Source organism: Ambystoma mexicanum, chromosome 5p (genome assembly GCF_040938575.1).
Source record: "Ambystoma mexicanum isolate Mex_15411 chromosome 5p, UKY_AmexF1_1, whole genome shotgun sequence".
NCBI lineage: Eukaryota > Metazoa > Chordata > Amphibia > Caudata > Ambystomatidae > Ambystoma > Ambystoma mexicanum.
The window spans coordinates 71,771,194-71,792,319 of record NC_090930.1 but is presented as its reverse complement, the minus strand read 5'-3'; the positions used below and the strand labels follow the sequence as shown (position 1 = coordinate 71,792,319).

The following is a 21,126-nucleotide window of genomic DNA, read 5'->3' as shown; positions in this document are numbered from 1 at the left end:
TGCTAACAAGCTGCTTATAAACTACAAGTGAATAAACTCGCATTGCAAGGTCCTGACCTTAGAAACCATGTAAACTGTCATTTTGGGTCAAGCCGCCATTTTAGGTTTTCTTGCTCTATAAAGCACCATGTGAGCTAAAATGGTAGCCTATGTTATTCAGAACAGAACTCGATTGTCATGACCTCTGTACAGCTAATGTATAACTTGCCTGCAGGCCACTTGTTAGGGTCATGAGCTGAGACCTCGTCCTTCTGCTGACCTGTGTGCAATGGATTACCTGTATCACCGAAACTGATCTATAATTGAATGAGAATACCTGCTTAACTATATTGTATAAATTAAGTCCCGCATTGTAATGTTAGGCTTAGAGCATACATTATTACCATTTCTTCTTGTTAATGTATAAACCTAAGATGAACTAGATTTGACCTGGCAAGGGACCCTAGAGCAGTAACTTATTTATGGAATGGTTAACCCAAAGGAGGGCTGAACAGCAGGCTTGAAATGTATAAAAGCCTGACTGTTTCAATGAATTTTTGCACTCACTGAGCACACCGAACCACGCCGGAGTTCGCTGTGTTGTACTGAGGGTCGATAGCTATCTGAATTTTGTTCTGTTCTTTTGTAACTGGATTCAGTATAAAATAAAGTACTCTGTATGTTCCTTTGTAATCTGTGTTTGGTGTGTTTCCTTTTTGGTTACCCTGCCTCATATTATTTCCTAGTTTTCACAGTGGGACCCACTAAGGGCGCCTGGTAAAACCAGGCGTCCTTAGCGGGTTCCCGCGAGCAGATTCGTAATGAGACGGTAAAGGGTTGACGGCTCTGGCACCTTTACCGGCCCCGTTAACCCCTTCCCACCTCACTCCTAATGACCCCCCTATGTCTTTTTACTGTTATCAATTTGGAGGTGGTCTCAGAAGGAGCCATCAGGCGGTCATAACCCAATGAAGTAGCTTACACTTAGAATCTATATGTCGCTAACCTCCTCAACCAATGCCTAGTCCCCGTAGGTTTTGTATTGAGAGATTACATATTGAGCACATACCCGGTTCGTTTTGATAAGCATGTTGAGAGTGTCAAAGATGTGTCGAGTCCGGTTTGCTCTGGCTCCAGTACCTCTGTATCAATTTGGGGACTTTCTAGGCCGTCTTAACCCCCCTTTTACATATACAAGTGGGGCTCTGTCCAAACACCCCATTCACATGTACACAGTGACTTTTGCCCAAATATCCCATTGACATGCCCACAGGAGCTCTTTGCAAACACCCCATGCCCCATCGGGATCTACCCAAACACTCCATTGATATGCCCACAGGAGCTCTTTGCAAACACCCCATGCCCCATCGGGATCTACCCAAACACTCCATGCACATGTGTAAACGGGAGCTCTTTACGCACCCCCATTCACATGTACACGTCGGGCTCTGCCCAAACACTCCATGCACATGTGTACACGGGAGCTCTTTACGCACCCCCATTCATATGTACACGTCGGGCTCTGCCCAAACACTCCATGCACATGTGAACACGGGAGCTCTTTACGCACCCCCATTCACATGTACACGTCGGGCTCTGCCCAAACACTCCATGCACATGTGTACACGGGAGCTCTTTACACAGCCCCGCTCACATGTACACTTCGGGCTCTGCCCAAACACTCCATGCACATGTGTACACGGGAGCTCTTTACACACGCCCCGCGCACATGTACACGTCGGGCTCAGCCCAAACACTCCATGCACATGTGTACACGGGAGCTCTTTACACACGCCCCGCGCACATGTACACGTCGGGCTCTGCCCAAACACTCCATGCACATGTGTACACGGGAGCTCTTTACACACGCCCCGCGTACATGTACACGTCGGGCTCTGCCCAAACACTCCATGCACATGTGTACACGGGAGCTCTTTACACACGCCCCGCGCACATGTACACGTCGGGCTCTGCCCAAACACTCCATGCACATGTGTACACGGGAGCTCTTTACACACGCCCCGCTCACATGTACACGTCGGGCTCTGCCCAAACACTCCATGCACATGTGTACACGGGAGCTCTTTACACACGCCCCGCTCACATGTACACTTCGGGCTCTGCCCAAACACTCCATGCACATGTGTACACGGAGCTCTTTACACACGCCCCGCGCACATGTACACGTCGGGCTCTGCCCAAACACTCCATGCACATGTGTACACGGGAGCTCTTTACACACGCCCCGCTCACATGTACACTTCGGGCTATGCCCAAACACTCCATGTACATGTGTACACGGGAGCTCTTTACACACGCCCCGCGCACATGTACAAGTCGGGCTCTGCCCAAACACTCCATGCACATGTGTACACGGGAGCTCTTTACACACCCCCATTCACATGTACACGTCGGGCTCTGCCCAAACACTCCATGCACATGTGTACACGGGAGCTCTTTACGCACCCCCATTCACATGTACACGTCGGGCTCTGCCCAAACACTCCATGCACATGTGTACACGGGAGCTCTTTACACACGCCCCCCGCACATGTACAAGTCGGGCTCTGCCCAAACACTCCATGCACATGTGTACACGGGAGCTCTTTACGCACCCCCATTCACATGTACACTTCGGGCTCTGCCCAAACACTCCATGCACATGTGTACACGGGAGCTCTTTACACATGCCCCGCGCACATGTACACTTCGGGCTCTGCCCAAACACTCCATGTACATGTGTACACGGGAGCTCTTTACACACCCCATTCATGTCTAAAGAGGGGGCTTTACCCAATCACCCTTTATAAGCACTGAGCGGACTGCCACAACACCCCCTTACATGTACAAAACATCCCTCAACACCCACACAAATATCACTATACGTACTATTAAAAGAGTGAGCGATACAGGATACGGCGGGAACAGCGAGTGGGGTGTTAGCGATGCTCATGTTTTCCGGCCATTACAGCAGCCGCCCAGTTTCGTTCTTCATAATTCCTCAAATGAGAACCTCAGAGAGCAGACACCAGCAGACACCCAGCAGACACCCAGGAGACACCCAGCAGGCACCCAGCAGACACCCAGCAGGCACCCAGCAGACACCGAGCAGACACCCAGCAGACCCCCAGCAGGCACCCAGCAGACACCCAGCAGACACACAGCAGGCCCCCAGCAGGCCCCCAGCAGGCACACAGCAGGCACCCAGCAGGCATCCAGCAGACACCCAGAAGACACCCAGCAGGCACCCAGCAGCTGCTGGTCCAGCCCAAGGCTTCCATCGCCCAGCCCCTCGACACATCCCTTCCTAGAGAGGCGCCTAATGGACGTTGATGTGCACCTCTTAGACCTGTTCACACATGGGATTCTGGTAAAATAGCTCATTGAGTTAAGCGCTTCCCTCTGTCATGCGTGCAAAGCCTGGGATCACAGGTTCAAATCCTGATACAGCTGAGCGAACCCTTTGTCTTTCTAAGGTCGATGAATTGAGTACCAATACATTGGTTAATGATAACCCTTTTTATTAAAGTGCTTAGAAAGGAGACAGATCCAGAATGAAGCACTATATAGAAACAAAAATACGGGTTTTAAAAAAAAACGCTATATGTACATATGACGTAGCCAAAAAGTGCTTTAAATGCATACAAGCTGCTGTAAAACCACATTGGGTGGGGGAATCGGATCCCTCAACCCCCGTACCCCCATTCAGACTTACCTCAAAGCCAGCCCTCGTCCTTGTTCTCTCGTTGCAAGGCAAGACGCGTGGATCTCCGTTGGGGCAGGCGCTCCATGCCACGCACAGGTGCCCATGGCACGGCCCTCAGCCGCTGGGTGGCACCGGACCTTCAGGCGCAGACGGCATGCCCTTAGGCTGGAGTGAACCTTGAGAACGTCTCCGCTGGGGAACCTCTCCCAGTCGAAAGGTTCCTCTTGAGCAAACACGTCTTGGGCAACTCCCGCGTGGGTGCTTGGGTGTGTGCGTGTGTGTGTGCTTCCGAAAATGTCACCTGACACTTCCTCTACTGGCCGGTCCATTCGGATCCAAACTTTGCTCTTTCCAATAAAATGAAAAGAAATCCACAAACGGTTGAAAGATCTATGTTGCACCCATTTGGCTGCGTTGCTAACAGAGAAGGCAGGGCTCAGGTTCTGGGGCGGGCGTTACCACATTGAAACCAGACCAAAAAGTGAGTAATTTGTGCTTTTAGTTTTTAATGAGTTACGTAATAGAGGTCCCGCGCTAAGTGTTTTTGTCTCAAAGTTAGTGCAATCTTTCGCCATTCAAAAATAGAATGAGCTCGCACCGTGATATACAATACTCGCCTCTTCCTTGGTCTGTGGAATGTGGGAGCTTGTAGCCGCGCGTGCATTGTGATCGCAGTCGGTGGTCTTCCGATGCTGAAATGCATATCCCCCCATTTGTACATCGAAATCGTTATCACCTCCACTCTCAGCCAATCAGAATGCTCAGAGTGCAGTCAATAACTACTGATATTGACTGCATTCTGACTTCAAAAGTTGGCAGGGAAACAATAATGCAATTATTATTTCAGCAAGATGCTTCCTCTGTAAGAGAACCACATCCTCTTAAGCACACCAAAGCGAGCTAAAACATTGGAAAATGCTTTCACTTTCTTATAGAGAATTTGTTTACTTTTGCACGACCGCCGAGGCCTTATGTTAAATTAAACGCGCTCCAGTTTAATCAAGTTTGAAATTGACATGCTTGACAGGCAAGCTTGTCATTTACAACTACGAAATAAAAGCACATTTAATTTACTCATTCAGTTTGTTGATTTACTTCCTTACTATTGGTATGGGTAGTGTAGCTTAGTGGCAACACGCTCGTCTTGGACGACGCAAAGCAACACAGGTTCTGGAAACCTCTTTGGTATTAAGCATTTTATAGCCAACCAATTATTAATATTATTAAACTAACCTTTTTTACTTCAGTACGAAACCTCCAAAACGTGTTTTGCTACTACCACCATGTATTACTACCCTACCACCATGTACTGATAACCGGTTAGACCTCGGAACGCGTCATTGTCGCTTGGGGTGATAACCCTTGCCCAACTGCTTCGCTTCAGGGCATAACCTGATGGCAGGTTATTATCCCATTATAATGACCCCTCCCTCGGTCTATAAAGCTACATTAACTGACTTGCCCCCATGATTTATGTTATAGAGATTTCATACTTCGCCAAATCACCACCGTGTTGGTCACATGGTGCCTAGGCTCCTCTAAAGGTTGGCAGGAATTTGTTGCCTGATCTGGGAAAGAAAATAAGTGATTACTAAGGAGCGGGTGGGCTGAGATTGTGATGGGAAGTGTGTCAGGGTGAGGCATCGGGTGGCGAGAGTTTGAAAATGTGTGTTGGTCCAGTTACGTATCGGCCCTGCGTAAATAATGTAGCAGGATGACTGAGGCGTGCTTTAAGTGTCAAAGCAAAAACAAAGAGGTGATGGCTGGAAGGTTTAGACTGAATCTTAACCACTGGCGTTGCTCTGGGCAACCCTCCAGACAATCGTTCTTCGCCTGCCAAGCCATTACAGAAGGGGAAAAACCATATGCAAATCAGGCTTGGTCCCACCCCAAAAGGGGCAGTCCAGCTCGATCTTCTAGGTCACATTCCCTCTGCACGAGACCACAAGCATCCTCAGACATGTTTCAGCCTTGTTGGGCCTCATCAGTGAGGAGTAGCTTGGGTCTCTAGGCCCAGCAAGCACAGTCACCCCTGTTGGGGATTAGTTTGCTGGGCTTCCCGGACCATCCGATTGATGGTAAGCATCTGCATTATAAAATGAATTTTTCTAAGTACAATGTATTACTACATATCTGTGCTATGCCATTGAGTGAGCAGAAACAGAGTTTTGACCCTAACAGTCACCATTTGATGTAGCTGTATGTGATGGGGATTAGCTTATGTTCGGACCCCCGTGCTGTCCCCATGCATGCTTGAAGTGTTGATTTAACTGACACTATTTTCAGCCATAACGAGTCAATTTAAGAAACTCGTAACTGGTAAATTATATACTGGCTAAATTTGGCAGGACACTGTAACGCTCACCTGACTCCCACGGAGGCGCTGGCCTGGTTCGCGCTGCTGTGACCTCTTCTAAGGTGATGCGCAGGGTTCGGAAGACGGACTGGACCGGGCCCCCAAATCTGGCTTGTCTGGCTCGCAGAAGTATCCTTCTTAGGGTCTGGAAGGACGAGCTCTCCATCCTGCTTCTGATGCAGGGGCGCGTTGGTATCCAGTTACTTCACTGGATTTTCGGATTGGTGAGAACCAAACTTGCTTGGCTTCCAGCTAAGTTTTTTGATAAGAGATTCCCCTTGTGTCCATGCTTTAATGTACTAATGCGAGTGTCTTTTTCCCCATAGGGGCCGGGGTACGGAATGCCGGGGAACAGGCACCGACCCGAGATGAGAGGTGAAATCCTTGTAGAAATCAGGTAAGTCTTTAATGAGCGGTTTTTGGTAATGTCTTTTCATTCGCTTATTAACGCTGATGTCTCTTTTTCCCCTTAGGGGCCGGGGTCCGGAAATGCCAGGATGCGGCACGGACCTGAAATGAAGAGGGAATGAATCAACAGGTAAGTCTTAACATGGAGATTTAGCTTTCCTTATTCCTTCTCTCTCTCACCTTTTGTTCTGGTCTTTTTCTCCCTAGGCGCTGGGGCGTGCCTGCGAATCCGGATGATCGCTGCTGAACATGGATGCGCCCTGTAAAGGTGAGTGGAATGCGGCGCTGCAGCGATCGACGCGATGAGCTTTTAAATAAAAGTCTTCCTTTTCAGGATTGTCGGCGAGATGTCTCCGGGATGTGGATTTAGCAGGTAAGGACTTTTCCTTCTTCTGTTCTCTTCTTCTCTTCCTTTGCAGGTGATCCAGGATGCTGGCAGGCGTGGCAGAAGTCAGGATGCAGGAGCAGACACGGTGAGCGTCCAGCTGCTAGATGCAGAACAACGCGAAGCACGTGTGGCTGTTCGGGTGGGGTTTAAATAGCCTTGGAAGAAGTTCCAGGTATCTATCCTTCCTCCAATCAGGTATGTATCCTTCCCCGACCACGCCCGGATGGTAAATTAGTCCCACAGGTAAAGTAGTTCCTTTCAGGCCTCAAGGAGGCCGGGGTTCTGCAGCATGGTCTGCATCAGGTAAGTGCACCCAAGCACTTCCATAATGAGCCTGGCGCCTATGGCGCCAGGACTGATGTCTTTTATGAGCCTGGCGCCATAGGCACCAGGACACTGTCCAAAGGGCCCCTATATAGGGTTGCTGGGTCCTTCCTTGGGGACTGGATGTCCGCTTTCGGGGACGCAGGGCTTGAACCGGCTCCCCGGGAGCGGGCATCATGACAGACACTTAGACCAAGTTCTAATTGTCCTTTCTTGTTTTTCTTTTTTTTCCCCGTAGGTAACAAGTGGATTCAACAAAGTTTTTTGCTGTGGATGTATACTATATAGGACAATTGTAGTGGCTTATTGGTATTGCGCCATTATTTTTATTTCTATTTAGATATAGATAGGACTGAGTTGTGAGAGACCCAATTGACGTGTGGGTTCTTGTGTTTTATCTATTACAGCGCCTTGAGCATTATACAGTGCACACAATTTTAGCCATAGACGCGACAGTTCCCTGACGAATTTCCCTTCATTTTTTATACCCCCCTTTTTTTTGGTTGTGTGGTTGACGGAAAGAAACATGTTGGATGAATGTATGTTGAGAAGGGTGTGTACGAAATATGTTGAATGAGAGAATGTTATATTGTTTGAGAAAATCGTGTTAAACTTTGCTAAAACCATTGCGTATTTGCACTTGCACGAAGACACTTTATGTGCTGAATACCTCAAACCTGGAGGACAGTTACCTTGCCCTGCCCTACACACCCTGAGACTGACTGTGTTTTCTATGGCGTTGCACTGATGTCTCTTTCTTGTTTTATTGCTGTTAAAACTGAAGAACATGGGAGGTCAATTTGAATATAAGCAAATGATATTGTTCCCCTTCTTTGAATTACTTAATGCCAGTACAATCTTTACAGATGTACTGCTTTGTTCTTCAGTGTATGTACTGTCCCTGTATATATTTTTATGATTGACCTTTGTGCTTATCAATAAAATTTATATATTTTTCCAGAAACTGCCTGCTGATTTAATGATAAAAGGGCAGATCTCTTTTCTTCAATCACTTTGTTGACCCAAGGTTACCGATGTGCAACATAAACAAGATGCCTGTTGGACCCTAATGTATAGTACTAAAGGTTGTTGACCTTTTTGAGGGTGGTCTATTACGGCTTTTCTTCCCTTTTACCTCCTTCTGTGTTATTGCCAGCAAGCACAGGCCCCACGCCTGGGCATACCCCTCCCACTCGGGGTGACAAAGCAAAAACAAAGAGGTAATGGCTGGAAGGTTTAGACTGAATCTTAACCACTAGTTGCTTTAAGTGTCACCAGTAAGCATGAAGGCAGATTATCACAACTAGCCGCCAAGTAAATCCAGTGCATAGGGTGTGTGGGGGTCCCGAGATGTGCTCAAGCAGACCAGGTAGGTAAGAAGGCTCACTTCCTCAGGCTGTGTCTGAAATGTTCCAGAGGGCCGAACTCCAGAATCTGAATCCTGGGACCGCCGACCCTCAGGACCAGGGAAGTCTGGTCGCGTCAGTGTGTGTCAGAACTAGAATCCTGGATAGAGAGGAGCAACGGGGCACTAGAGAGACTATCAATTTCATAATATCCTCGGAGACAGCCAGGTGCTATCGAATGAGGTCCTGAAAACCTTGACATGCCCGATTCTAGTCTTGCTTCCTTACTGTAGTACGTACCGTTGTTTGAGCTGCGTGCCGGACCACTCTCAGAGTTACTCAATCGGATGTCAATGGGTTGGTGTTCACCCCAATGGAGAATTGCTTTGGAATCCAGTACTTAGCCAATTCTATAGAGGGATGATGTAATATTTAACCCATGTAAGTGTTGCTTGGGAACGTGTGGTTCTAGAACCACTTAGGCAAAACAAAAGAGGTGATGGCTGGAAGGTTTAGAATTAATCCTAACCCCTGGCATTGCTCTGGGCACCCCTTCAGACCATCGTTCTTCTCCTGCCAAGCCATCACAAAAGGAGAAAGACCACATGCAAATCAGGCTTGGTCCCACCCCAAAAGGTGCAGTCCAGCCCGATCTGCTAGGTCACATCCCTTCTGCAGGAGACCTCAAGCATCCCCAAACATGTTTCGGCCTTGTTGGGCCTCATTAGTGAGGAGCTTGGGTCCCTAGGTCAGGGGTTAAGATTAATTGTAAACCTTCCAGCCATCACCTCTTGTGTTTTGTTATAGACCTACTTAGGATGGACCCCCAGCTTGTGACTCTGGTTTACACTTTACAGTATATGATGGCTTATAGGTTTCCTGTTAGATAGCAGTGGAACGGTTGCAATAGCCCTTACGCCATCAGTTCATCGAATCTATGACAACGCTTGAGGCTGCTTTGCAATCTAAGAGTGCGTGGGTTGTTCCTTTAGGTGTAGTTAGTAGATCATTTAAGCTGGTGATCAGTGTATGACACATACATAGGCACGTCCACCTGTCTGGCCAGTGCCCCCACCCCCACCCCGGAAAAGCACCCCCCAAGAAGCAGCCCAGCAGGCCACAGGATGGGAAAAGCCCACAGGGCACGAGACTAAGCCCGAGCCGTGCACTGGAGGCGTCGGTGAACTGCAAGGGAGCCATCTTGAAATGCAGCACCAGTTCATCCAACACACGCCCGGCAGTCCCTGCACCCACGTGTAAGAGCAGGCTGTGCATGGTCGCCCGTGTGCTCTGTGCATTGGGCGTCATGAATGTCGCCCTTCCCTGCGCTGAGCAAGTGGGGCCATGGAATGTTCTGTGAGACAGGCGGTGAGTCCAGTGAGGTGGAATGGGAAGGGGGCGGGGGGCGAGGGGGCCTCCACGCAGCTCTCAAATCGGGATCCAAGGGTACCACAAGTGCACGCCCTGTACCTTGAACCATTTCCCAGTGTTCCTTGCGGTTATATCGAGGCCAGCGGATGGGGCGGCCTGACGGGCTTGAGCAAGGATGTAGCGGCGAACAGGAATTTCCACCACGACGTGTACCTGGTGCAGAGCACCTGAGTACGGGCAGGCGTGCAGTACAGGCACTCAGCAGGCAGGTGGGGCGGTAGAGGCAGCAGACAGGTACTCGAGCGGGCATTCCGCAGACAGATAGCGCCGTAAATGCAGCAGGTAGGTGCTAGCAGGCACTCAGCAAACACCCAAGACGGTAGAGACAGCATTTACGTAGCCCAGGCACTCAGACGACAGGTAGTGCAGTAGAGAGAGCAGGTAGGTACTAGACCAGGCACTCAGCAGACAGGTAGAGCAGTAGAGAGAGCAGGTAGGTACTAGAGCAGGCACTCAGCAGACACGTAGAGCAGTAGAGAGAGCAGGTAGGTACTAGAGCAGGCACTCTGCAGACAGGTAGTGCAGTAGAGAGAGCAGGTAGGTCCTAGAGCAGGCACTCTGCAGACAGGTAGAGCAGTAGAGAGAGCAGGTAGGTACTAGACCAGGCACTCAGCAGACAGGTAGAGCAGTAGAGAGAGCAGGTAGGTACTAGACCAGGCACTCAGCAGACAGGTAGAGCAGTAGAGAGAGCACTAGGTACTAAAGCGGGCACTCTGCAGACAGATAGTGCAGTAGAGGCAGCAGGTAGGTACTAGAGTGGGCACCCAGAAGACAGGTAGAGTAGTAGAGACAGCAGGTAGGTGCCAGCCCAGGTACTCAGAAGACAAGTAGTGCATTAGAGGCAGCAGGTAGGTACTAGAGCGGGCACTCTGCAGACAGGTAGAGCAGTAGACACAGCAAGTAGGTACTAGAGCAGGCACTCTGCAGACAGGTAAAGCAGTAGAGACAGCAGGTAGGTGCCAGCCCAGGTACTCAGAAGGGAGGTAGTGCAGTAGAGGCAGCAGGTAGGTACTAGAGCGGGCACTCCGCAGACAGGTAGAGCAGTAGAGACAGCAGGTAGGTACTAGAGCGGGCACTCAGAAGACAGGTAGGGCAGTAGAGACAGCAGGTAGGTGCCAGCCCAGGTACTCAGTAGGGAGGTAGTTCAGTAGAGAGAGCAGGTAGGTGCTGTACTCAGTAGACAGGTAGTTCAGTAAGACAGCAGGTAGGTGCCAGACCAGGCCCTCAGCAGACGGGTAGTGCAGTAGAGACAGCAGCTAGGTGGAAGTCCTGGCCCTTAGGGTAGCGCAGAGACCCAAAAGACTGAACGAGTAAGCTTCTCACCCCACATCTCCCTAGGCAGGAAGTTGCTGGAAGTGGGCATCATCAAGGGGTAAGAATGAAACACACGAGCCATAATTCAAAGTCTACATAAGAAGGGGCCACTAGGAGAGCAGAGTGGCAACCTGCTGGCAAAGCCTTCCAGCGGGCAGTGCTTGCCAGAAGGAGAGGCAGCGATTCTAGAATCGGGAGATGGAGTAGCAGCCTCTAGGCCACAAAGTGAAAAACACAATGGCACTCCTTACAGGTTTGGCAGTAAATCGGTGGAAAATACACTGATTCAGCTTCAAAGTCCTTTACCATTACCGCCACTCAGTCCTGCAGCATTACTGCCACTTAGTCCTGCAGCATTACTGCCACTCAGTCCCGCAGCATTACTGCCACCCAACCCCACAGCATTACTGCCAACCAGCCCCGCAGAATTACTGCCACTCAGTCCTGTAGCATTACTGCCACTCAGTCCCGCAGCATTACTGCCACCCAACCCCACAGCATTACTGCCACCCGACCCCGCAGCATTACTGCCACCCAGCCCCGCAGAATTACTGCTACTGAGTCCTGCAGCATTACTGCCACTGAGTCCCGCAGCATTACTGCCACTCAGCCCCTCAGCATTACTGCCACTCAGCCCCTCAGCATTACTGCCACTCAGTTCCGCAGGATTACTGCCACTCAGTCCCGCAGCATTACTGCCACCCAACCCCGCAGCATTACTGCCACCCAGCCCCGCAGAATTACTGCTACTGAGTCCTGCAGCATTACTGCCACTGAGTCCCGCAGCATTACTGTCACTCAGTCCCTCAGCATTACTGCCACCCAGTCCCACAGAATTACTGCTACTGAGTCCCTCAGCATTACTGCCACCCAGCCCCACAGAATTACTGCTACTGAGTCCCGCAGCATTACTGCCACTCAGTCCCTCAGCATTACTGCCACTCAGTTCTGCAGGATTACTGCTACTCAGTCCCAGAGCATTAATGCCACTGAGTCCTACAGCATTACTGCCCCTCAGTCCCGCAGCATTACTGCCCCTCAGTCCTACAGCATTGCTGCCCCTCAGTCCCGCAGCATTACCGCCACTCAGTCCCACAGCATTACTGCCATTCAGTCCGACAGCATTATTGCCACTCAGTCCCACAGCATTATTGCCACTCAGTCCTGCAGCATTACTACCACTTTGCCCTGCAGCATTACTGCCATTCAGTCCCGTAGCCTTACTGCCACTCAGTCCCGCAGCATTACTGCCACTCAGTCCCACAGGATTCTGCCACTCAGTCCTGCAGCATTACTGCCACTCAGTGCTGCAGGATTACAACCACTCAGTCCCGCAGCATTACTGCCACTCAGTCCTGCAGCATTACTGCCACTCAGTCCCACAGGATTACTGCCACTCAGTCCCGCAGCATTACTGCCACTCAGTCCTGCAGAATTACTGCCACTCAGTCCCGTAGCCTTAATGGCACTCTGTCCTGCAGCATTACTGCCACACAGTCTGTTAAAACTGATATAATATTGTTTTGTCTTCATTGTATACGTTGGCCTATGGCCAGTCGCTTTGTGAGGAAATCCGTATTGCAAGGTCGCGACCTTAAGTGAATCAAGCCTCCATTTTAGATTAAAGCTGCCATTTTAGTTTGTCGTGCAAAGTCACCCTGTGGCCTAAAATGGCCGACCTGTGTTCTCTTGTTCTTACTTTAACCTCTTCAACCTCTGTAGGAGAGTTAATGTCCAACCTGCCTGCAGGCTACATGTTAGGGTCATGTAGACCTTGTCCTTTGTTGACGTCGGGATCAGGGGCTTACTTGAATCGGCGATGTTAACCTACAAGTATACAAGAACAATAACGCTATTTGAACACGACATGCGAAACATCTGTTTGACCTGTATTAAAACAAATGTGTAAAGAGTGTAAAGTTAAACCCAGAGAATAATAGTATTTGTTAGCAAATGTATTAAAAAGTAAACCGCATGCACGAGATATGTAAATTAGGAATGAACCTGGCGCGACCCTAGCCCAGTACATGATTAACTTGTAGGAGGCTGGACATCGTTATGAAGAAACTGTATAAATACGCTGATGTCCAGCTAGCAATTCCTGTTCACTGCTCACATTGAACCCTGCTGGTGGTCTCTGTGATTTATTGACAGCCAAATAGCTATTTGTGTACTTTGTTGTAACGCTCACCTGACTCCCACGGGGGCGCTGGCCTGGTTCGCGTCTAAGGTGATGCGCAGGGTTCGGAAGACGGACTGGACCGGCCCCCAGATCTGGCTTGTCTGACTCGCAGAAGTATCCTTCTGTAGGTGAGAATAGGGGGTTAACTGTCTGCGGGGTAATGCAATCGGCCTCCCACTTACCCCTCTCACCCTCCTCAAAACCCTTCTGTGCTTCCCCGTAGCATCTCACCTTAGGGTCTGGAAGGACGAGCTCTCCATCCTGCTTCTGATGCAGGGGCGCATTGGTATCCAGTTACGTCACTGGATTTTCGGATGGGTGAGAACCAAACTTGCTTGGCTTCCAGGTAGGTTTTTCTATAAGTGGTTCACCTTGTGTCCATGCATTAATGTTCTAATGCTAGTGTCTTTTTCCCCATAGGGGCCGGGGTACGGAATGCTGGGGAACAGGCACCGACCCGAGGTGAGCGGTGAAATCCTTGTGGAAATCAGGTAAGTCTTTAATGAGTGTTTTGGTAATGTCTTTTCATTCACTCATTAACGCTGATGTCTTTTTCCCCTTAGGGGCCGGGGTCCGAAAATGCCTGGATGCGGCGCGGACCCGAAATGAAAAGGGAATGGCCCAACAGGTAAGTCTTGACATGGAGTTTTAGCTTCCCTTTTCCCTTCTTTCGCTCACCTTTGTTCTTGTCTTTTTCTCCCTAGGCGCGTGGCGCGACTGCGAATCCGGATGGTCGCTGCTGAAAATGGAGGCGCCCTGTAAAGGTGAGTTGAATGCGGCGCTGCAGCGATCGATGCGATGTGCTTTTAAAAATAAATGTCTTCCTTTTCAGGATTGTCGGCGAAATGTCTCTGGGATGCAGATTTAGCAGGTGAGGCCTTTTCCTTCTTCTGTTCTCTTGTTCCCTTCCTTTGCAGGTGATTCAGGATGCTGGCAGGTGTGGCAGAAGTCAGGATGCAGGAGCAGACACGGTGAGCGTCCAGCTGCTAGATGCAGAACAACGCGAAGCACGTGTGGCTGATCGGGTGTGGTTTAAATAGCCTTGGAAGAAGTTCCTAGAATGTGTCCTTCCTCCAATCAGGTATGTATCCTTCCCCGACCACGCCCGGGTGGTAAATGAGTCCCACAGGTAAAGTAGTTCCTTTCAGGCCTCAAGGAGGCCGGGGTTCTGCAGCATGGTCTGCATCAGGTAAGTGCACCCAAACACTTTCATAATGAGCCTGGCGCCATAGGCGCCAGGACGCTGTCCAAAGGGCCCCTATAAGGGGTTGCTGGGACCTTCCCCGGGGACTTGATGTCCGCTTTGGGGGACGCAGGGCCTGAGCCGGCTCCCCGGGAGCGGGCATCGTGACATTTGTTTTATAATTGTTCAGTTTTTGTGATAAAGATTCTGGGAATCTTTACAAGCCCGTGTCGGTGTATTTTCCTTTGCATGGTGTAAAAGCCTTAATATTGTATTTTTCTGATTCCACAGATGGCGCCCGAATAGGGACCCTCAAGATTGACCTCGTCCCGTTGAAGGCTGGCTCGGCTATCGGACCGGGATCGGACGGTGCCAACAGAAATGGCCACACTGGACAAGAAGTGAATTCTTCGACAAAACTGCACGATCCGATCCCTGAACGGTGAGCTGTAGCCCGAGACGACGTCTTGACGAGGGTCCATATATCGAGGTGGGTAAATTTGCCGAAAATCACCAGACACGTGGGTCCTTAGCATTGTCCTTAGTAACCCGATCGGGCCTCCCAGTCCTTTGGTCAGGTGAATCGTGACCCGATTCTTAATTTAACCCTGACAATTTGAATTTGGCGCATTGTACTCGTGAGCACAATTATTTGACCAGGTAACACCAGAACTTTGATATGCCTGGGAAATTGTCTGCCTGCTTTAGGGCATTATTCCGCAGCGACAGACAATCTTTGGAAGATAGCCGTCCCGCACCACAGGAGGGGTCGCCGGCATGTACTATGTACTGTAAGAAAGGCTTTGGTAGTATAGAATTTAATGACATTTGGCACAGACAGACCAGGCATAATTCTAATCTTCGGTGGCCAACCAATGGTAGTTTTGAAATCCCTCGTATAGAATATCTAGAGTCTGTATTAGTAAAGAAAAAGGCTAGACCTGCAGCATTTGATGCATTGCATAGTTGGAAAACCGAAGCATTGCAGCAACAAAAGAGTAGAGAGAAACATATGCGTAGACATATGACAAGTGTCAAAAAGTCACGGTTATATGATCAAAATAAACAATTGGAGCCAGCTAGGAACACGGACAGGGCGTTTCAATTAGGCATCCAGAAAATCTACCCTTCAAAAGATTTTCATACGTCAGATGAATTGATTAATAATATTTTGCATGAACGAAGGCCCGGCGCCTCCGCGCCGCCTCCGTACGTCCCTCCTCCTGGTGCTTTGCCCCTTCCCGTTGTTATTCCCCCTCCTACAATTCCTCCGGTCCTCCCTGCTGTTCTTCCAGTTCTTCCAGCCGTCACTCCTTTGCCTGCCCCTTTGCCTCCACCTGTTGATATTCAGAATGTGCCTACTCTTCCTCTTCCAAGGGATTCCGTATCGCTTGTAGTAGACCAGGGAGCGGGATCAAGGGTTGTGACTCGTAATACTGTGTCCCCAGAGAAAAAGAATGAATTGATCGCTTGGGCTAAACATTGTATTTTCCACACTCGAAAATTTAAAAGATATTCCTGAGAAAAATGTTTTTATTGAAGGATTAGGGACTCATTTGAGTATAATGTGGAACAGATTAAACAATGTATATTTCCCACAAGGGTTACGGGATTTGAACGCCTTAGCGTTGTCCAGAGATACTGCAGAGAAAGTATAAGAGCATGTCGAGAAGATTTTTGAGTATAGGTGGTAGAGATGGTGGTAGTTTAGGTATTATGTACTTACAGAAACGGTTTTCTCCTCGCCGTGAATTAAAAGGTGAGGAAGCACGAATTTGTACAAAGGATGCGATAAGGTGGATTTCGGATATGTCGATAACTCCAGATGAAGTATATGACACATATAGTCAGTATACGTTAGAAATGCAAAAGAAGGTGATACAGGTGATGCTAGAATACCTGCAGAATGAGTGTGTAAAAAGAAAGATTTGTTGTCCCGCAGAATTGTTGAGTGTTTATAAGAGAGCCTTTTTGATTGATACTTCTTCGACTGCCTTAGCGCTTGATTTGGCTCTGTTGCTTACTAAGCGTTCGGAGCTACCTACTTCTCAGTTGCCTATGAGAGAGGTCCCTCTGACATTTGTCCCGAAAGTTGAGATTGCAGCCGATGCTGCGCGAGGAATACTCGCGGTGGAAATTCCTGCACATTACGTATCGCAGTTTGTTCACGTCCCGTTTTCAAAACAGGAAGTGAACACCATAAAGCAATCTATCCCTGATGTAAGAAAGAATCCGACCGGGTTCTATAAGGAAATAGAGTCGGTCTTACAGTCGTCAGTATTCACTTTAAGTGATATTGATTTATTATTTCCCGTACTCCTGCCAGTTGATTTATGGAAACAGATTAGGACTGTAGATGATGTACCTGGGTTAGGAGATACATGGGATAACATGGTTAGGCTAGATAAAGACCAGCTGGTGAGCGTCCGCCTCAAGTGATATTAACTTTGCCTGATAGGATTATTGTAAAATTAAAAACCATAGTTCCTGAAAAAAGAATCATTTGGGACAAGCTTACGGCCTGTGTCCAAGGAAAGTCTGAGGGTGCTACCGATTTCTTCAATCGGTTTGAACAGGTATTTTCAGATTTCAGTCAGATTTCGAGTCAGGGAAAAGGCTGTTTGTCGACAAATTTGTACGTGGATTGCTGCCTGACATCCAGTTACAGATTATGTCTTCCGAAAGCGCTTGACAGGCGAAGTCTCAATCAGAAGTACTGCATATGGCTCAGTACTATGAAAATCGTGTAAATAATGAAAAGGAAAAACTTGAGAGAAAAAAGGGTGACCTGAAAACAAAAGTCCTATTACAACAGATTGTTAGAAACCCAAGAGGGGGTAATCAATTTAGAGGACAGTACTTTCCACAGGGAAATACGCCCCTGGCTCCGGTAACCATTAAACAGTGTGCCTATTGTCGACAGGAAGGCCATTGGCGCGCAAAATGTCCGACCTTGCAGCAAAGGTCATTTGGGAACATGGGTAGACGATCCAGAGGTCGCCCAGGTGCATGGGGCCCTGGCAGAGGTCAGTTTGCACCAGAATCACAGCAACCTCCTTCACAAGATAAGCAAGTTTCGAATGTGGATAATAGAAACATTTTTGATCACCCTTCTGCCGCGTACCTCTCTGAAGAGCTTCCTTTTGATAATTTTCTGTTCCGCTAGGATTGCCCGAAGCAGGATTTGGAACCAACGCCTATTCCCGTTCATCAGAAAGGCCCCTACGTTGAGATTGCGGTGGGAAATAGGAAGCATCTATTTTTAGTGGATACGGGAGCACAGAAATGTTCCATTGACCATTCACGGGTTCCAAATATTCCCCTGTCAGGGCAGTCCAACGTTTCCGTAGGGTTTTCAGGCACACCTGTAGTTTGTCCGGTCACTTTGCCGATACCGATAACACTGGGTCCCTTCACGGAACAGTGTCCATTTCTACTTACCACAAACTGTGAGGAGAACTTGCTGGGGTTCAATTTGTTAAAGGCACTGCATGCAGTAATACATTGTTCTCTGGACGGAATTCGGTTTACAATTTCACCTCATCAATCACTCGCCTCTCAGTTTTTGACTCGACCTTTACAACCAGAATTCAGTAATGTTCCGGAATGCTTATGGGCAATTGATGATAATGATGTGGGCATTCTTCAAATTGAACCTGTTAAAATTATTCTGAAACATGGAGTTAAATTGCCTCGCATCCCCCATTTTGCCAGTATACAAAAAAGGTGATAATGCGATTCCCTTTCGGTTAATAATTGATTTACGCGCTATTAACAAAATTGTGGCTCCTCAATTTCCTATTGTGCCTGATGTTACAACGATACTAACCATGATTCCGGCTTCTGCCACTCATTTTAGCGTTGTTGATCTTAAAACCGCGTTTTTCAGTATTCCCATACACAAGCATAGCAGGTATTTGTTCGCGTTCACCCTAGGTGGACGCTCATTCACATTCACTTGTGCACCACAAGGGTACACTGAGAGTCCAAGTATTTATAGTAAGGCATTAAAAGAGCAGCTCGATACTCTCGAGTTGCCTACTACTTGCATGTTACTACAGTATGTAGATGATCTCCTCTTGGCTGCTGATTCTGAGAGTGCCTGTACAGAAGGCACCGTGTTGTTGCTTTGTCATCTAGCGAAACATGGCCACAAAGCTTCATTCAAAAAATTGCAATATTGTTGCCAGGAGGTCGCCTATTTAGGCTATCTTCTGTCAAAGGAGGGAAGACGGTTGACACCTGAACGAATAAATACTATTTCTGGCATGTCTGTCCCAAATACGCAGAAGGAAGTTAGAGCCCTGATAGGTATGGCTTCTTACTGTAGTTTGTGGATCCCTAACTTTTTAACGATTAAACCAATGCTGGCTTTGACAAAGAAGGGCATTTCTTTGCCACTGCCATGGACTTTGGAACACCAGACAGCATTTGATTTGCTCAAATCCACGCTGTGTTCAGCGCTGGTTTTAGGAACTCCGAATTATGACAAGGCCTTTGTATTGTTTGTGCACGAACGTGATGGATGTGCTTTGGCTGTGTTAATGCAGGAACATGGAGGGAAGAATAGGCCATGCGGCTATTTCTCATCCGCCCTTGATCCTGTTGCATGCGCTTTGCCGAGATGTTTGAGAGCTGTCGCTGCTGCTGCATCTGTAAAAAAGAGTGAGGGAATGGTCCTGGGTCATGCGTTAACCCTAATGGTACCTCACTCTGTAGATATTTTATTGAATAGAACTCAAACGCAACACCTCACTTCTGCACGATTGACAAGATATGAACTAATCTTGTTTGCCCCCACATTCAAATTCAGAGGTGTTGTGTATTAAATCCGGCTGAACTTTTACCTGTTCCGCAAGATACTGTTGAAAGTGACGAAACGTCACAAAATTGCCTTTATGCGACAGAACAAGAGACTAAAGGTAGAATCGATCTGAAAGACACGCCTTTGAATAGCCCACAAGGAGAGCTATTTTGTGATGGCTCTTGTTTTAAACCTCCGAATGGTACATCCACGGCTGCTTATGCCGTTACTACTTTAAGCACGATTGTGGAAACCAAAAGAATTATGCATAATTCTGCGCAGGCCGCAGAAATTATAGCGTTAACTCGAGCTTGTGAACTTTCTGAAGGGCTTACAGTAAATATATATACCGATAGTCAGTATGCTTTTGGGGTGGTCCACAACTTCGATAGACTTTGGAAAGAACAAGGTTTTTTGACCTCGCATGGCACGAAAATTCAGCATGGCACTTTAATAGTGCGATTACTTTCGGCACTCGCACTCCCTATTCAGCTAGCTATCATAAAATGTGCAGCACATCAAAAGGTTACAGATGATGTAGGAAAAGGGAATGCTTTCGCTGATCAGATAGCTAAACAAACTGCCACTGATTTTAGTTCAGAAATGTATGCTGTAAGAGAAACTGTAAATATTTGCACTTTGGGTGAAAGTATCGATTTTGTTAAAGACATTCAAGCAGATGCTACCATAGAGGAAACTAAGAGATGGGTCGAGGGTGCAGGGAGACTGGATGATGATGGGTGTTGGGTGGACAATGTTGAAGGAAAATGGTTACTCGCTGACACCTATATTACAATGATGGTTATTCTGGCTCATGGTCCGACACATGTCTGTGCGCGTAAATTGCCTAAAATGCTACACAGTGTATGGGCCAATGATAAGATTTTCAAAATTGCGGAGCGCTTTGTCCAAGGGTGCATGGTTTACTTGCAGCATAATGTAGGAAAAGGTACCTCGACTCCTAGAGGAAGTTTCGCTCCACCTTCTGTTCCGTTTGAGGTTATTCACTTTGATTTTATTGAAATGGAACGTTGCAACAATCTTAAATATGTGTTGGTTGTCATTTGTGCCTTTAGTAAGTGGGTTGAGGCCTTCCCGGTTAGAGATGCAACGGCCATAACCACGGCAAAAATTCTGTTGTAAGAGTTTTTTCCGGGGTTCGGGCTGCCGAGAGCCATCTGGTCGGATAATGGGCCACACTTTATCGCTAATGTAATCCTACAAATATGCAAAGGATTACAGATTGATAAACGGTTCCATTCGGCCAGACATGCCCAAAGTGCCGGATTAGTGGAAAGGCATAACGGCATTATAAAGAACAAGCTCGCTAAGAAGTGTGCTGGCACCAAGTTTAAATGGCTGGACGCCTTACCAATCATGTTGCTGTCGATGAGAACAACCCCTCAAACTAAGGCTCTCTCCCTTTGAGGTGGTAATGGGGAGACCTGCTAATATTTGGGGTTTGCCAAAAAACAGTTCATTGCGGGATATAGAATATGTGCTTCTTTCAGATTACTGTAACCAGTTGACTAAAAATCTGTTTTCAATTTATCACCAGGTGCGAGAGGCATTACCTGTACGGTACGAGGGTCCCGGTCACAGTCTACGACCGGGGGACTGGATCCTCACAAAAGTTTTTGAGAGGTCGTCTTGCCTTGCACCTCAGTGGAGGGGTCCCTACCAAGTCCTGCTAGTCACTCACACT

At 48.2% G+C, this 21,126-nt stretch overlaps 1 protein-coding gene across 6 annotated transcripts in view; it reads right to left on the bottom strand.

The window, feature by feature from the left end:
* P2RY4 (pyrimidinergic receptor P2Y4) overlaps positions 1–21,126 on the bottom strand; it is a 262,657-nt gene that overhangs the window by 73,656 nt on the left and 167,875 nt on the right. Inside the window, exon 1 of one of the 6 annotated variants that reach the window (XM_069612477.1) lies at positions 3,695–4,099. The exons of the other annotated variants lie outside the window; for them this stretch is intronic. The gene's annotated coding sequence lies outside the window, so the exon portion shown is untranslated. Of the gene's footprint in view, positions 1–3,694; positions 4,100–21,126 lie in introns of those variants that run through there. 6 annotated transcript variants of the gene reach the window in all.